The 15805-nt window shown below is 43.8% G+C and overlaps 1 long non-coding RNA gene across 1 annotated transcript in view; it reads right to left on the bottom strand.

The window, feature by feature from the left end:
• The window catches only part of LOC115938343 (uncharacterized), a 33863-nt gene that overhangs the window by 7812 nt on the left and 10246 nt on the right, over positions 1–15805 (bottom strand). Inside the window, exon 2 of the long non-coding RNA XR_014143030.1 lies at positions 289–403. This is a non-coding gene — a long non-coding RNA (uncharacterized LOC115938343). The remainder of the gene's footprint in view (positions 1–288; positions 404–15805) is intronic.

The raw sequence follows: 15805 nt of genomic DNA, 5'->3' as shown, positions 1-15805 counted from the left end.
CAATCAAACAGGGAAGTGTGTGGGCGCCTGGGTGGCTCAGTTGGTTAAGCGACTGCCTTCGGCTCAGGTCATGATCCTGGAGTCCCTGGATCGAGTCCCGCATCGGGCTCCCTGCTCGGCAGGGAGTCTGCTTCTCCCTCTCCCAATCCCCGTTTGTGTTCCCTCTCTCGCTGTGTCTTTCTCTGTCAAATAAATAAAATCTTTAAAAAAAAAAAAAAACAGGGAAGTGTGGAATGTCAGATCAGGAGCTCAAAGCAAAGAGAAAGGAGCTCAGAACTGAAAACTTACCAAGAACCCTTGGGAACAGGATGAGAACGCGAAGGGTGCATGTGTGCCACGCCTCATGTGTTTCTCGTTCCCAAAGCTGCCAGAAGTTCTCTTCAATTCACCACTGCCACCAAATCTGTTAAAGAACAAAAATTCAACTGAGTAAATTAAATCATCCCACTGGATTTATTCAATGTTTCATGAACCGGGGCAGCATCCCATAGAAGGATGTTCCAAGGGACTATAGAAAATGGAGCACTTGGATATGCACAACTAGGGCAGGACAAGAGAGTTATTTGAAAAAGAAACAAACAAAAAAAAGGATTGTTTCAGGCAAGGTGACCTTCCCTCAGGGGGAAGAGCAGGGGGTTCCTAAGCAGATTACCTCACTAGTGCTGATCAGGAAATTCCAGACTGAGGAGTTTAAAATTCCACTCATTGGAGAGGCCAAAACTGCAGTAAGTATTAAGGTATTAAGGCCTTTGGGCTTAACATAAGTGACTCCATTTTGAACCTATTGTTTCTTTTGAACAGTCCATATTCTGTAATTATATAGCCATGCTCTCTCTCTCTGATTAATTAGAAGACAACTTGACACTGAAATCTAATCCCAGCAGAATGTGTTATCTGGCTATCACTCTTCAGAAAGACAAAAGCAGTCTGTGTAAATTCCTATTCTCTTCTTTTCCTGCATGTCAAGCGTTCGAGTTTTCATAAAGCAATCCACATAAGTACTCAGCTCTGTTTTCTTCTGAGGATTCGAGAAGGGGGGCTGGCTCCATAATGTGATAGCTTTTTTGTAGGAAGATGTCACCATTGACCCATAATCAATAGAGCGTAAACTTTGAGTTCTGACTCTGCACTGATCCATATGCATCCATCCAGAGCTTCTGGACAAATGGAACCCAACTGCAAACTTCTAGCCCCTGGTTAGGGGCCATAATATAGCTAACTTATCCCTGTAAGGTTTATGGCTTGAGTCTCTGCTAATGGCATCAGCAAACTGGCTTTAGACTCTAAGTTTTACTCATCTTGATCTGGGAAATAAAAGTTCTTTCTGTTTCATTGTGGCATAGTTTACAGTGCAGTATTCCCTAAATCAAAAGCCCCAAAATGGTGGCCCATGGACATGTTTAGTTTAATTATCCGCTATGTTTAAAATCCATTTGAATTAATGCCAACATTTGAAACCTAGTGAGTTCACATCCAAATTCAGGTTGTTGGCTTCTCTTGAAATGTCAAAAGCTCTCGCCATTCAGGGTCCACATTCCTGGCCCCAGCCAGAAGAGACTGAATCGAGTAACCTGCTTCAGTGGAGACCTGTCTCCCTCACTCACCAGTCTCCTATCCTGGCCTCTTCACTCCTTTATGCTACCTTCCTGGCCCCCACAGGCATTGGAGTTTATGACCCCTGCCCTAATCAAATGGCCTCAAGCCCAGGTTTCTGCCTGGAGGCAGCAATTCCAGACACGGCAACAACTGGAAGAATCTCCACATCTGGTTCCCTGCCCGATTGCTCAACTGTGGCCCCCGCCACGCCCTTTCCGTTGGCCGGATACTGGAACAATACAGAGCTTCGCTGGCATACACTGGGGATTTCCTTCATTCAGAGAGATCTGGGATTTGTGTTGTGCTCTAGGACCCTGATTCCCATTCTCTCTTCCCAAGTTCATGGGCAGAAAAATGCTGAGTGATGGGCTCTGACTTTCTCTCATCTGCAAAAAAGATTCAATCGACAGATAGGCAAGTTTGTTTCTTCTTTCAAACATCTGTATTTTTTCCTCCTGTATGTCAGTGCATTCGACAGTGCTATTTAAAACTCCATAAATAAAGGCAAACGAAATTACAAAAATGGATCATCGTTTTTATGGAAAACCAACTAAATAAATGTTTGGCTTAAAATGTCAGGCATTAGAGGACTTTAATAAAATACTGAAAGTGAGTTCCCTAGAGGAGATGAGCAATTCAAAAATAGAACGTATGAGAACAGTGCTAATTGAGACTTAAAATACAAATGGCACTCCATGTCCTAATGGAATGGGAACCATATTAACTGATCAGATGACACAAATCATGCAGTGGGAGTCTCTGGGGCCCAGTGAACCGCAGCTGTGTGGGATCTGAGGCTGTGGATGTGAACAGCAGTGGTTCGTGGGAATCCACAGGAGAAATTAGTTCAGTGCCATGTTGAACCACACGGTACAGGATTTAGGGTTGTAAAAGTTTCCCAGGATTCTAATAACAAGGAGTCGTCAGAACCTCGGTCGTCTCAACCACGGTATAGCACTGCAGGGAGGCTCGCCGTGTATATAGTGTTACTCTCGTCTGCTGGGCCCCTCTTGAAGGACCTAGGTGTTTGTTTGTTTTTTAAAGATGTTATTATTTATTTGACAGAGAGAGAGAGAGCAGGGGGAGCGGCAGGCAGAGGGAGAGGGAGAAGCAGACTCCCCGCTGAGCAGGGAGCCCCACGTGGGGCTCAATCCCAGGACCCTGAGATCATGACCTGAGCCCAAAGTGGACGCCTAACCAACTGAGCCTCCCAGGTGCCCCTTGAAGGACCTAGTTTACCCACCCGCCCTTCTCTTGAATTGTCATTGGTTAATCTCATGCTCTTATTTTGGAGTAACTGCTTAGATATGTAACCCACCTGATGCTTTGTCCCTGAGCTCTGATGAGGTGGTCCCAAAAGGCTATCAATTCCATAGCTGCTTGAGAAATCTCTGGAGGGAGTTTCTGAGGCATGCAGATTCCAGGGCTTATTCCCAAAGACTTGACCCCATAGGTCTTGGTAGGAATCCAGGAATTTATGTATTAACCAATGTTCCAGGGGATTCTGATGAATGTATGGCCCATGGCTATACCTTAGGAAATTTGCTATCTCAGAAGGCTGATGCCAACATTTCACAATTCCATCTCCAGCAACAACTTAAAAACTTACTTTTGATGAAATGTAAAACATATAAACGTCCTGGATTCATAATGATATGAGACCTCCCTGTCATTGTTAGAGGTTGTATTACTCTGCAATTTGAAAAATAAAGGAAAAGAAAAAGAATTTATCCTGCCTTTCCTGTATGAACTGTTTTGGGGATAACCAAATCGTGTTTGAGGGGAAGTTTTTTTTTTTTTCTTTTTTTTTAAGATTTTATTAATTTATTTGAAAGAGAGAGAGAGCGTACAAGCAAGGGGAGAAGGAGAGGGTGAAGCAGACTCCCCTCTGAGCAGAGAGCCTGACACGGGGCTCGATTCCAGGACCCTGGGATCATGACCTGAGCCACAGGCAGATGCTTAACTGACTGAGCCACCCAGGCGCCCCCAGGGAAAGTTGTTCTTTATAGAAGTCCAGCTAATAAATGCAAAAGAAATGATTTTTAAAGAATTTCTAATTACTATTTTTAGCTATTAATGGTATAAAGAATATAAGGAATGAACATAAGTGGAAGCTGAAGACATTTAGTAAAGGATGATGGCTAACTTTGTAATGGCAGGCTCACATGGACACCAACTGGACCCACTAAGGAAGCCTAGAAAAATGGCACAGTCATGCCATTATGTGCCTCATGATGTGATGCACTAGGAAGTATGAAGTTTTCTCGTTCATTCAATTCAAATCTCATCAAGCCCATTTATAGAAAATAAAGAACCAAGTTAAATGACACCAAAGGGAAGCAAGAAGACAAATCCAGAATGTAGGTCATTTACCAGGACAAATGACCCAATTTCTATAACAAATCAGTGGTCAGGTGAGTAAGAGGATTGTTCTAGAATAAAAGAGACTTAAAGACATAACCATCACGTTTGGATTCTGAATAGAAGGAGCTAACTGTAGGGCTCCTGGGTGGCTCAGTTAGTTAAGCGACCAACTCTTGATTTTGGCTTAGGTCATGATCTCAGGGTCATGAGATTGAGCCCCCTTGGAGTCAAGCTCCGTGCTGGGTGTGAACAGCTTAAGATTCTCTCTCTCCCTCTCCCTCTGCTCCTCCTGCCACAACCCTCTCTCTCTCTCTTAAAAAGAAAAAAAAAAGCTAACCATAAAAAGACTGCTCTGAGACAATCAGGGAAATCTGAGTATGGACCTGGTATTAGATGAGAAAGAAGAATATTGCTAGGTGTGGTACTGGCATAGTTATGTTCAAAAATGTTTTTATTGATTAGAAATGCATACTGAAATTTTTACAAGTGAAATGACACAATGTCTGGAATTTCCCTGAAAATGCTTGAGCAAAACTAAATCCACTTAGGTGGATGAAAGGAGATTGGCAAAAAATGGCTAATTGCTGAAGCTTGATGTTGGGTACGTGGAGCTTTACAATATTCTTCTCCCTATTTGGGGGCATGCTTGAAATTTTCCACAATAAGAGTTTTAAAAAAAATACCTTTTGCTGTAGGCACTCACTCCTTAGGCTAAGAAGTCAAGAAGCTGAGGTTATTATTACTTGGCAATTAACATTCCTTTTGAACGATAACTCCCCTAGAAACAGCCCTGGAAGGGCATTTGAAAGTCCAAACTCAGTTTTCATCTCCAGAAATCCATTTTTTTCTGCTCATGCCCCAAAAAAGCAGCGGTGGTTTTTCCTCAGCCACATTACCCTCTTCTATAATAGCTTAATGAGACACACAGGGTAAATGGAACTCCATTTGCTGCTTTGGCTGCTTGAGAACCATTAAAAGACCCTTAAAAGCATCACTCATGTATTAAGTGAAAGAAAACTCGTCATTAAATTAAGGGAAAACAACTCTTCCCACTCAGGAGTTTTGGGTGTTGTAAAATACACTAGATAATGAAAAGTGTTGAAGCAAAATGGTTGTGCTTTGTGGTAGCATATTTCTAGAGCACGAGGAGAGCTCCCTCAGAGGAGATACAATGTACCCTCCTCTTCGTCACCGAAAAAAAAATGGCTTCAGATTAAGAATTAAAATTTCCTGAATCAAAAAGTCCTCTAATTAATGATCTGGGCACACTTGTAAATTTTGAGCTCAATACTGTAAAGATCCGTGCAGTCCTTTAATTTTGCTCTCCCTGCCTTTAAAGCTAAATCTGGCAGCTTCCCTCACTCCAGGGTAGCTAATTAACACCCACAACACAATTCTCTTGGCCAGGACTCCTTCAAATGCCTATCTCCAACCCACCAGACATCGGCTAGGATATTAACCTAGGCTGTTCTGAGTAATTCTATAGTATTTCCAACTTTATTTTTAAAACGTCTCAGCCAATGACCGACCTTTGCTTTTACGGATTTCCTGTGAAATGTCAAGTGCCACTGAAGTCATGTTCGAAGGACACCCAGCAGAGTTTCTCAGAATGGGTTCTGGTAATACCCTCAGCCGAAACACCTGGTGTGTTAAAAATACAGATTCCTGGGCCCCCTGTCAACTCTACTAAGTCAGACTCTCTGCTGATAGGGCCTAGATTTCTGCTCCTGAGGCGAGAGTGCCAGGTGGTTCTTCCACACACAATTTGACAGCCAAGTTTTCAAGAATGGGCGTTTCTCTCAAGTCTATGAGAAAAACAGGATAGAACAACAAGTGAACCAGCATCAGGAGGAAGCACTCAGCCAGCATGTGGAACACTCTGCAAGATAACTGGGCCTGGTTTCTTCAAAAAGTCAATGGCATATCCATCAGCTGATAAATTAAAAAATGTGTTATATCCAATCAATGCCATATTATTCAGCCATCAAAAGGAATGAAGGAGTCCAGCATTGCATAGCACTACTCTTCTCCGTCGGGCCTTGAAAACATTATGCTAAGTAAAAAAAAGCCAGACACCAAAGACCACATGTTGTGTTATTCCATTAACGTGAATGTCCTAAATAGGCAAATCCATAGGGACAGGAAGTAGATTAGTGACTGCCAGAAGACATGGGAGGCAGGTGGGGGAGTGACTGCTAATAGATCAATTTCATCTTGGAGTGATGAAAATGCTCTTGAATTAGATAACGATGATGATTGCCCAAGTCTATGAATATACTAAAACCGACTGAATTGTGTGCCTTAAAAGAGTGAATGTTATGGTATCTGAATTGTATCTCAAACACTGTTAATAGAAAATTTGAAGTTGATAAAGTTAATTCCCATATCAGGACTCACAGAATGGAGGCCACCCCAGTGGCCTGGCTCTCGTCACGAATCGAAACCTAGGTCAACCTGTACATGCAGGAGGCACCTGTTAAAGCAAGCTTACACCAACATACACCCAACATACACCCACTGCTTGAGTGGCATTGTACTCCCCCAATCCATGGGCTGTCTTCCCTTGAAGAGAGGACATTAAACTTGTTACTCAATTGTTTGGGTTTAGTCATTTGACAAAAGTGTTGGAAAAAAACGGGGGGGCATTTTTTTCTTGACTAAAAGAGGCTTAAAAGAAATGGGAAATATAACCAAATACAGTGAGTAGACCTTGTTTGGATCTTGATCCAAAGTGTAAAATACACAATTTCAGGCAATGGGAGAAGTTGAATATGGATTGGAATTATTGTCTCTTTTCTTAGCAATCATACTGGCATTGTTAGGTATGATTATATCTTTTCTTTTGAGATGAATACTGAAATATTTAGGGGTGAAATAATATGATATCTGGGTTTTCTTTAAAATAATTTGACAAAATAGTCTGCAAACTGAATGTTTTTAGTTGATAGTTGTGGCTGAAAAAGAAATACACAGGGATGTGTTGAATTTTATCTTTGTGCATAGTTGGATATTTTCATGGTAAAAGTTAAGAATAAAAGGAACTCTAAATTATCTTCCTTTGTTTTGATTCCAAAAATTTCAGTTCAGTTTGTATGCTTAAACACTGCAAGTGTTAGGATGAGATTGAAAGGCAAATATTAGAGGTAGGTCTTTAGTTTTGAGCTTTTCAGCAGGAAAAGGCCAGAGGGGGAATTTTGAATACTTCCCTTGAATTCAGAGAAATGAAATGGACAAAATAGAAACACACTGGGCTCAAAGTTCCTCGGTCATTTTAAAAAAGAAAAAACCTATTCAAAGTCTCTCCTCAAAAGCCTCTTGAAATTCTAAGAGGATGAAATTATTGTTAACTAAATATGCACTTGATACTTTAAGCAACAAATTAATTTCACATCAAAATACATTTGTGTCTAATATATGGGGCTCAACATTTTATTGTGTAGGACTTCCTGTGGTGATCTGTTGCTTCAGAACTGAATTTTACTCTTATAATCATTTTTTTTTTTTTTACTAGGGACATTTACTTGCCTTAAAGATCTGTGACTGTATACACACACACGTATATAACTTAATATTACATATATCATATAATATTATATATATATATAACACTTCATGCTGAATCTTTGACCGGGGAATTCACCCAAATTATCACATCTTTCTTATGGGAGCATTGCATCTGTCTTCAAATACTGATTTCAGTATGACAGGGGAGGGTGACCTATCTGCTTCAAAATCAGAATCCCATGTTCTTCTCTAATGTCATCTGGCCTGACTGATAACCCTCTTGCCACATGATAATTAGGATTTGGAAAAAACATTGACTAGGAAACATTCTACCTGGACATTAAAAATCTTGGACACGTAAACATTTGAGAGATTCTTTTCAGGATATTGATACTGAGGAGGTTGGTGGGCAGTGCCCTCTTTATGAAGATCCATGGAGGAATTTCTTTCAGGAATATGTGTGTTTCTCTTGAGCGTCTGATCGGTTTCTATTTCCTGATTTTTGCATCAACTGCCAGGCAGCTCAGAGCAAGATTTTTGGCCTTCTTCCAGCAAGTGTATAGAGCCTCCTGGGTTATATTTTGTGTACCAGCCACTGTGCTCCAATTTCCTCACTGTTTTCTTAAAACTCATTGCAATGTATTCTTATAGACTACATTTAAGTCCTCTTTGGACTAAAATGGGGGTATAAACAATAAATAAACAATAAATTATAAATAAGCAAACACAAAAACAAATACAAAAAAATATTACAAACAATTATATTACGAGTTGCTTTCAAGGACTTGGTTAACACCGTTTCACTTTTAACACGTACTGCTTCCTTCTTCCTCTGTGCATGGGTGTCTGGCTCCCTTCTGACATTTATCACCTGTGAACGAGCTGGGTTTACCACAAAACGTGAGGAAGGGAAAGAGGGCAAGACTCAGAGGGCTTCAGTGCATCATTAGGACATTCCTATATTGGAAAAAAAAAAAAGTGGCTTCAGAGATGGTCTGAGATTAATGTGTTTGTGTGCAAGATGGGAAAAAAGACCATGTGAAATATGTTCCATCTCAAACAGGGTGGAGAAAAGCAGTATCAGACTGTTGCCTGATCATTCCCAGCAGCATTTTTATCCAGAGGGCTTGGTGGCTGTTCAGCGAGGGCCGGCAATTGACCTTCTTTTTTTTTTAAATAGATTTTTGTCTTTTTTTTTTAAAGATTTTATTTATTTAATTGAGAGAGAGAGAGAGAGCAGGGGGAGGAGCAGAGGGAGAGGAAGAGAATCCCAAGCAGAATCCCACTGAGCACAGAGCCCAATGCAGGGCTTGATTTTACTACCCTGAGATCACGACCCTGAGCCAAAAGCAAGAGTCGGATGCCTCACTGACTGAGCCACCCAGGTGCCCCTAGCAATCGACCATTTTTATGTTTGAGGTTGTGGCTCTCAGGGAACCTTTCTGTAGGTCGACCCATCATTTCTGAGTCTCTAAAACCAATCTCATTCTATATAGGTGACATTCCTGGGGCTCAAAACCAAGCTTCTCCACACCTGCCCTCCAAACCTGGCTGAGACCTTCTGCCCAGTTCTGGTAACTGGGTCCATTTTCTAGTGACCTATGTGGTCACTTATAGTCCTGCCCATTCTTACCAAGTTCTTCCTAGAGCCAGGGTCCCATGGTGGGTCTCAGCATGGTGACCTAGGCCCTGCCCTCTTCCACCAGTCCTAGAGTCAGGCAGATAGAGCACTGTGGCAGGAATTCAAAAGCTGGAAACCATCTTCTGTCTCTCCCTGGGTTTCAGTACACAGCTGGTGCATCTTCTGGGGCAAGTTATCACCTGTCTGGGGTCTCAGTTTCTACATGTATAAAATGAGATATTTCTCAGCATTCATATGAGGCTTCAAGGAGGCAATATATGTCAAAAACTTAGAACAGCGCCTGGCACATAGTAATAGGCGTGCAGTGAAAGCTGGCCATTATTCTGATGAGTCAGCAAGAAGGCTTTTTGATACGAACATGGAATTTTCTCCTTAGCTACGCGGTGCTGGGGATGTTACTGAAGGAGAGCCGGAGCGTACCTTTCCCCCAAGCATCCAAGCCGCATGGGCGGATTTATAATGCAGCTACTGGAGTCCAGTTTAGGTTCCAGGCCCAGGAGGGGTTCTACAGTGTGTTCACATGGTTGTATATTTTTGTTAGATTCACAAAAGTAAGATGTTTTTGCATTCTTCTTCGGAAGAAGGACCAGTAAAATCAGCTGAGCTTCAGGCCTCCCAAAGTCTGGCTGCACCTGGTATCAAGTCATATTACATCTCTGGTGCCCCCACCACATGGACAGATGGGTGCTGACAGCAGGGAGATTGACAGGTGGGTACAGACTTACAGATATGACTGCACATGTTAAAAAGGCTGATTTAAAACACTGTCATTCGCTGAGATGAGCCACCTTTGCTCTAAAAGAAAGAATGTAAATGTTCTGAGCTGTCTTTAGAACTGCATGAATGCTTACATCATACCCCAAAGAGGTAGCTCTCTCTCCAAAAAAGCCTTCTTCACCCTTGCTGTTTAATCAAATTTCACACTAGTCCCTGCTTTTGCAGATGAATTGCTGCGCGGAATGTTTTGTGTTTGCGCTGGTGGCTTTTTGTGGCCCTACCCTATAAGGAGCCCACTGGTTCCCAGAGCTGAGCCCACTGAGTCTTTGCAGAAATTGCATTCCACAGCTCAGCAGAACACATTTTGCCACGGATTTAAAATAGCCTCTATCGGTAACTCTCACGCTTTCTTCAGTGAAGAAAAAAAAAATTGCCAAAACTTAGAAAAGAATGGAATGCAATAGCCAATATACAAAAACATCGGTTCTTAATAGAGCAAATCCTTGATACTGAGGGCCAACTAAGATGCCATCCAAGGCGTCCGAATGTCTCTGCAGCTACCTCTGATGAGTCTGGGTGTCTAACCTAACCTAGGAGTCTAACCTGACCCCCGTTTCAGTGTGCAGCCATAGAGAGGTACCCAGATGGGGGATGGAGAGAAGACTGTCATCACTGTGGTAGGATCACGTCTATCGGGACCCGGGGTAGACATGAAAGAGAGCACCAAAGGCATCACAAGGGAGATCATGCTGTTTTCTTCATCCAATTTCAGGCAGTGGTGGCCAGTGCCCAGGCTGCTCCCGGCCCTTAATTCAACGAGAGTCCCTAACTGTGGGAGGTGTCAGCTCTACTTTTTGAAAAGTGCTATACAGTCGTCCCTTGACTAACACAGGTTTGAACTGCCCAGGGCTGCGATTTTTTTTTTTTTTTTGATAAATATAGTACAATACTGTGAATCTATTTTCTCTTCCTTGCGATTTTCTTAATAACACTTTTTTCTCTAGCTTTATTTTAAGAATACAGTGTATTAAACACATAACATACAAAATGTATGTTAATGGACTGTTAATGTTATTGGTAAGGCTTCTAGTCAACAGGGGGCTATTAGTAGGTAAGTTTTGGGGGAGTCCAAAGTTATTGTGGATTTTTGACTGTGCCGGGGTCAGTGCCTCTAACCCCCACATTGTTCAAATGTCAACTCTACTTTGTTCTGATACCATGTTCATACAACTATTTACAGAAGGGTAAAATAGGCTTTCCTTTATTTTCTGTAATGAAAGTGATGATTATTTTATTTTCTGATTATAAATAATATAGACTCATTGTAAAGAATTTACAATGATGATTCAGAAATATTTAAAAGAGAATAAATATATGAAGTCCCACCACCTTGAAGAACCACCATTAACAGTAAGCATCTTTGCATGAAGACACACAGACTATAATATATATACATATATATGGATATAGATATAGTATACAGATATATAGATACTTGGGATTACAAGATACATGTGGTTTTATCATAGACATTTTCTTTCTCCTTCTCACTCCTCCTCATCCACCCTGTTCTCCAGGTAATCATACTAAGAATATGTTGTGCTTGTAGATGCTGAGTCTTGAGGGATAAATAGGAGTTAGGGAGCAAAGGAGGAGAGGTGGTAGGCAGTCCAGACAAGGAAATCGGAACATGCAAAGGCAAGGAAGAAAGAGCTCTTTGAGCAGTGCTTCTTGAAAATTCAATGTGCATGCAAGTCACATTGGTTGAAATGCAGGTTATGACTCAGCAGATCAGGGGTGGGGCCCGAGATTCTTTACTTCTAACAAGCTTTCAGGTGAGGTGCATGCTGCTGGCTCACACTTTGAGATATAAATTGCTGTGCTCTGCAATATGGTATCTACCGGTCACATATGACTATTTAAATTTAAATTAAAGGTAAATAAAAATTAAAAATCAGTTCCTTCGTTGTACTAGTCACATGTCAAGTACTGACTAGCCACATGTGGCTGCCATATTGGACAGCACCGTTATAGAACAGTTTCATTATCACAGAGAGTTGTATGGAACAGTGCTGGCCAGAGCATTCAGGGCACTACAAATAGTTCAGTCTGGCTAGATCATAATAGGTGTGTGGGGTGGGAGGAAGTAGAAAGATAGACAGGGAATTGGTCTTGGTCCTGGTGGTAGTGAGGAGCCATTTAAGGATTTCCAATGGAGATGATAGCAGTGTGGAAGGGTACTAGGGGAGGGACGATGGAGGCAGGGAGGCTGAGTGGAGGCTGTTGCTGTGGGCCAGCAAGTAGATGATGTGAGCTAGAACTAAAGTAACAGGGAGTGGGGAGGAGAGGGAAGACTCACAGAATGGTCTACGGAAAGAACTGACTGAATAGAAGGAGGTGAGGAGGCAGGATGCTGAGAATGGGAGGAGGAGGCAGAGAGAGGACATCATTTGGGCTGAGGAATTGTTATTCATCAAGAGGACACAGAAGAGAAGTGTGAGGTTGGAAGAAGAGAATGAACTGTGCTTGAGACAAGCTGATTTTTGTGGTATCTCTGGGTCCTCCAGATGAGGATGTGTGCAGGACTTGTGGGTATTTGGTACTTAAAGCCAGAGAGAGCAGTTTAGGCTGAGGGAGCACCTCTGCATGGGAGGGGGTATGGGGTGGGAGAAGGCAGGCAGGCTGGGAGTCCTTCATTGCATCCTAGCTCTGCCATAAGTTGTGCAGTCTGGGATAGCCACTCAGATTTTCTTGGCCTCAGTTTATGATCTCTAAAGTGATGATAATGGTATTTTTATGTAAAAGACTAAATTCTATGACTGTTCATAAGTGCTCATTCAGTGTTACTAATAATAGTCTTGTTATCTGCCTTGCAGAATTGTCTTAGGAATTAGGGATGGCATGTGTAAAGTGTCTGATGCTCAATAAATGGGGACTTTTATTATTGTCTTTCCTGGGAAGTTGGTCAGCAAGAGTGTAGAGAGTAAAAAGAGAAGAGAGTTGAGAAAGAATGTCATCAGAACCAACACTTAAAAGGGGAGGACAAAAGAGGAAGAAGGAAGGGCCACAGGTGTAGGAGGAAAAGCAGGGATGAGTGGAGACTCAGAAACCAGAGGGAAGGAGGAGTCAAGGAGGGAGTGGTCAGTTATGTCCGATGCCACAGAGAGGCTAGGGAAGTTCAGGAGCATTGGATTTGGTCACTGAGAGGTCGCCGGTGGCCTCAGAGAGCAGTTTCAGGGGATTGGGGAAGAGGAAAGCCAGACTATACTGACCCGAGGGCTGAATCAGGCTGAGACAATGGAGGCCTATGTCGGCATGGTCTTCCTGAAGGTCTGTTAGGAAGGTGGGGAAGGTGTGACATCTGGGGACTGGGGCACATTTGATGAAGGGAAAGTTTATTCAGGTTGAAAGCGATAGAGTATATATACATAGAGAAGCTGAGAGCCAGAGAGAAGTGAGAGACAAGACAGAGAGGGAAAAATACCCCCAAATAATGGAAAGCTTGTGAGGCTGAGGGAAGCTGGCAGGAATGGAGCCTGGAGCCCAGGGGCCGGGATTTATTTAATGGTGGTTCAGGGGAGATGTACCTGTTTACAGAGGCGGGGGTTTGGGGAAATATGAAGACAGTACCTGCCCATCAGGTCTCCTGTGCTTTTCCACCTGGCTCCCTGGTACTCTAGGTCGAGCTAAATTTTCTCAGGCTGGACAGATTTCTCTCAAATAATCAGGTCAATTGATTCCATTTTCTTTAAATTGAATTATAAGCATTTTTCATACCAAATAGAGATTACCCTGAATTTAACTCAAAAAGCGGTTATACAATGAGTTAATTTTGCTCCATCACCTCTGTATTAATTTTAATTATTTTTTTAATAGTTTAGAAGACATTTTCCCTCTACTCCAAACAAATGGTTTTTACCATTTCAAATGAACTGCGGTTGTCATTTGCCCAGAGGTGTGAAGTCCTCAGACTGAGGTGGATTTCTCCTGAGTTCAAGTGAATCCCTATTGTAATTCTTTCATAACCTCTTCCAGTGTTTATCACCTGGTTTGGGAGGAAAGCATCCTGCACAACCACTCCCAAGCCCACTAGGTCGCCGCTGAATTCCTTCATTAGTCTCTTTGCTGATGTTTACTTCTGCGTCCTGAGACTCTTCCCATGCACCTTGTCCACATTCATTGCCATAACTGAAGGAAAGGGGACACCTGTCAGCTCTCCAGAGGGACTACAACAAGAACAGATTCAAAACTAGAGACATGTTTAGAAGACTCTGAGAAAGGTAAAGGGACAGCAAAGTGGTGTTTCCTCTGCCACTTTAACCCATTCTACATTCATCTTATGAGTATCTACAAAGTAGTGAGTGGCTGGCTTCCAGGATTTATTAATAAATATTTACTCTATTTCTTCTCCTCAGCAAAATCATCTTAATGACTCCCAAACCACACCCTACGTCAGATTCTATCATTTCCTCTCCCCAAAACTGCCTGAATAGCTTTGCATTGTTCTTAGCATAAAATACACACTCTACCAGGGCCTCTGGCTTGGTCTGGACCCCATCCACCCGCATCTCAGGCCACTCTGCTCCTCCATCCTTAAATTCCATTTATGCTTTTGGGTCCTAACAGGGGTCAAATGCTTTCCTGTTCTTTGGGCCTGTTGACCCCCAACCACCTGGGAGATGGCCTATCTTGATCAGACAGTCAAATATAAATGCTATTTCTTTCCCTTCCCGCCCCACACATCTGGGGAGAGGCAGTGTGGTATAGTGTTTTGAGGGGCTATACTTTCAGACTTTTGGGGTTGAAATCCCGGATCCACCACCTGCTAGCTACTCTGTCACCTTGGGAAGTTACTTCACGTGTCTGTTTCCCCACTTAAAATGTGGGGCTGATGGGACGCCTGGGTGGCTCAGTCAGTTACGTGTCTGCCTTTGGCTCAGGTCATGATCCCAGGGGCCTGGGATCCCAGGGCCCTGCTCAGAGGGGAGCCTGCTTCTCCCTCTGCCTCTGCCCCTTGCTCTCTCTCTGATAAATAAATAAATAAAGTCTTTAAAAGAAAATGTGGGGCTGATAAAAGATACTTTGAAGACTAAATTTGTTAACAGATGGTAAATTCTTAGGACTGTAATACAAGTTGTCATTTTAGCATATACTCCGATTTTATTCCACTTGTCAGGTTTGAGTCTGTCACCTAGGGAAGGTTTATGGTGCTCCCCAAGCCCCTGCCGATGATGGTCGACTCACTGAACTGGCTTAATGAATGAACAATGGTCCTTTCCGATTTAGGAGGGGCCACGGGGTGCGCGTGGTCAGAGACAAGGTCTGCCTTCTCTTTGAGCTGACGGTTCAGCAGGTCAAACTCTAAACACATGCCGGACTGTCTGTTGTGGGAAAGGGAATCTCTGGGTCGTGGCCCAGCCCTAGAGTGACCGGAATCCGCCCCCCCCATCCCCCCACCACCAGGAGGGGCCCCGAGGAAGGCACCTTGCCCGCGAGAACCAGAACCACGAGGGCCAAGGGGAGGCGCCAGGACTGCGGAGCTTCCGAGAAGGATGCTCCGCGCAGGCCTAGCTCGTCCTCCAGCCACGGAAGAGCCCGAAGGACCTGGGCGGGCCGAGGACGGCGCGCGCCAATGGCCGGGCCGCCCCGCCCCCGGCCGGCGACTTCCCGGGATAGGCCCCGCCTCCTTGTCGCGCCGCCGTCCGGGTCTCTGCGCCGCACGCCCGTCGCCCGCCGGAGTCCCGCTGAGGTGAGCGGTGAGTGTGGGTGGTTGCGGCGGGGGCGGCGCCCGGCCTGCGGGCCCGGCTGGGGCTGCGCTCGCCCCGCGTCCCCTCGAGCTTTGCCCGCCCGGAGCTCCGCTGCTCCCGGCGGCCAGAACGGAGGGGTAGAGCAGTCCTCGGAGGCCCGGGAGGGCGGGCGGCCCAGCTCGTCCCGGGGCCGCGCGAGGCACAGACGCCGCGCGGGGCCGCCCGGAGGCCTCCC

Source organism: Leptonychotes weddellii, chromosome 2 (assembly GCF_054177405.1).
Source record: "Leptonychotes weddellii isolate Sample4059 chromosome 2, ASM5417740v2, whole genome shotgun sequence".
Taxonomy (NCBI): Eukaryota; Metazoa; Chordata; class Mammalia; order Carnivora; family Phocidae; genus Leptonychotes; species Leptonychotes weddellii.
The sequence above is the reverse complement of the archived record's forward strand: the minus strand, read 5'-3'. Positions and strand labels throughout refer to the sequence as shown.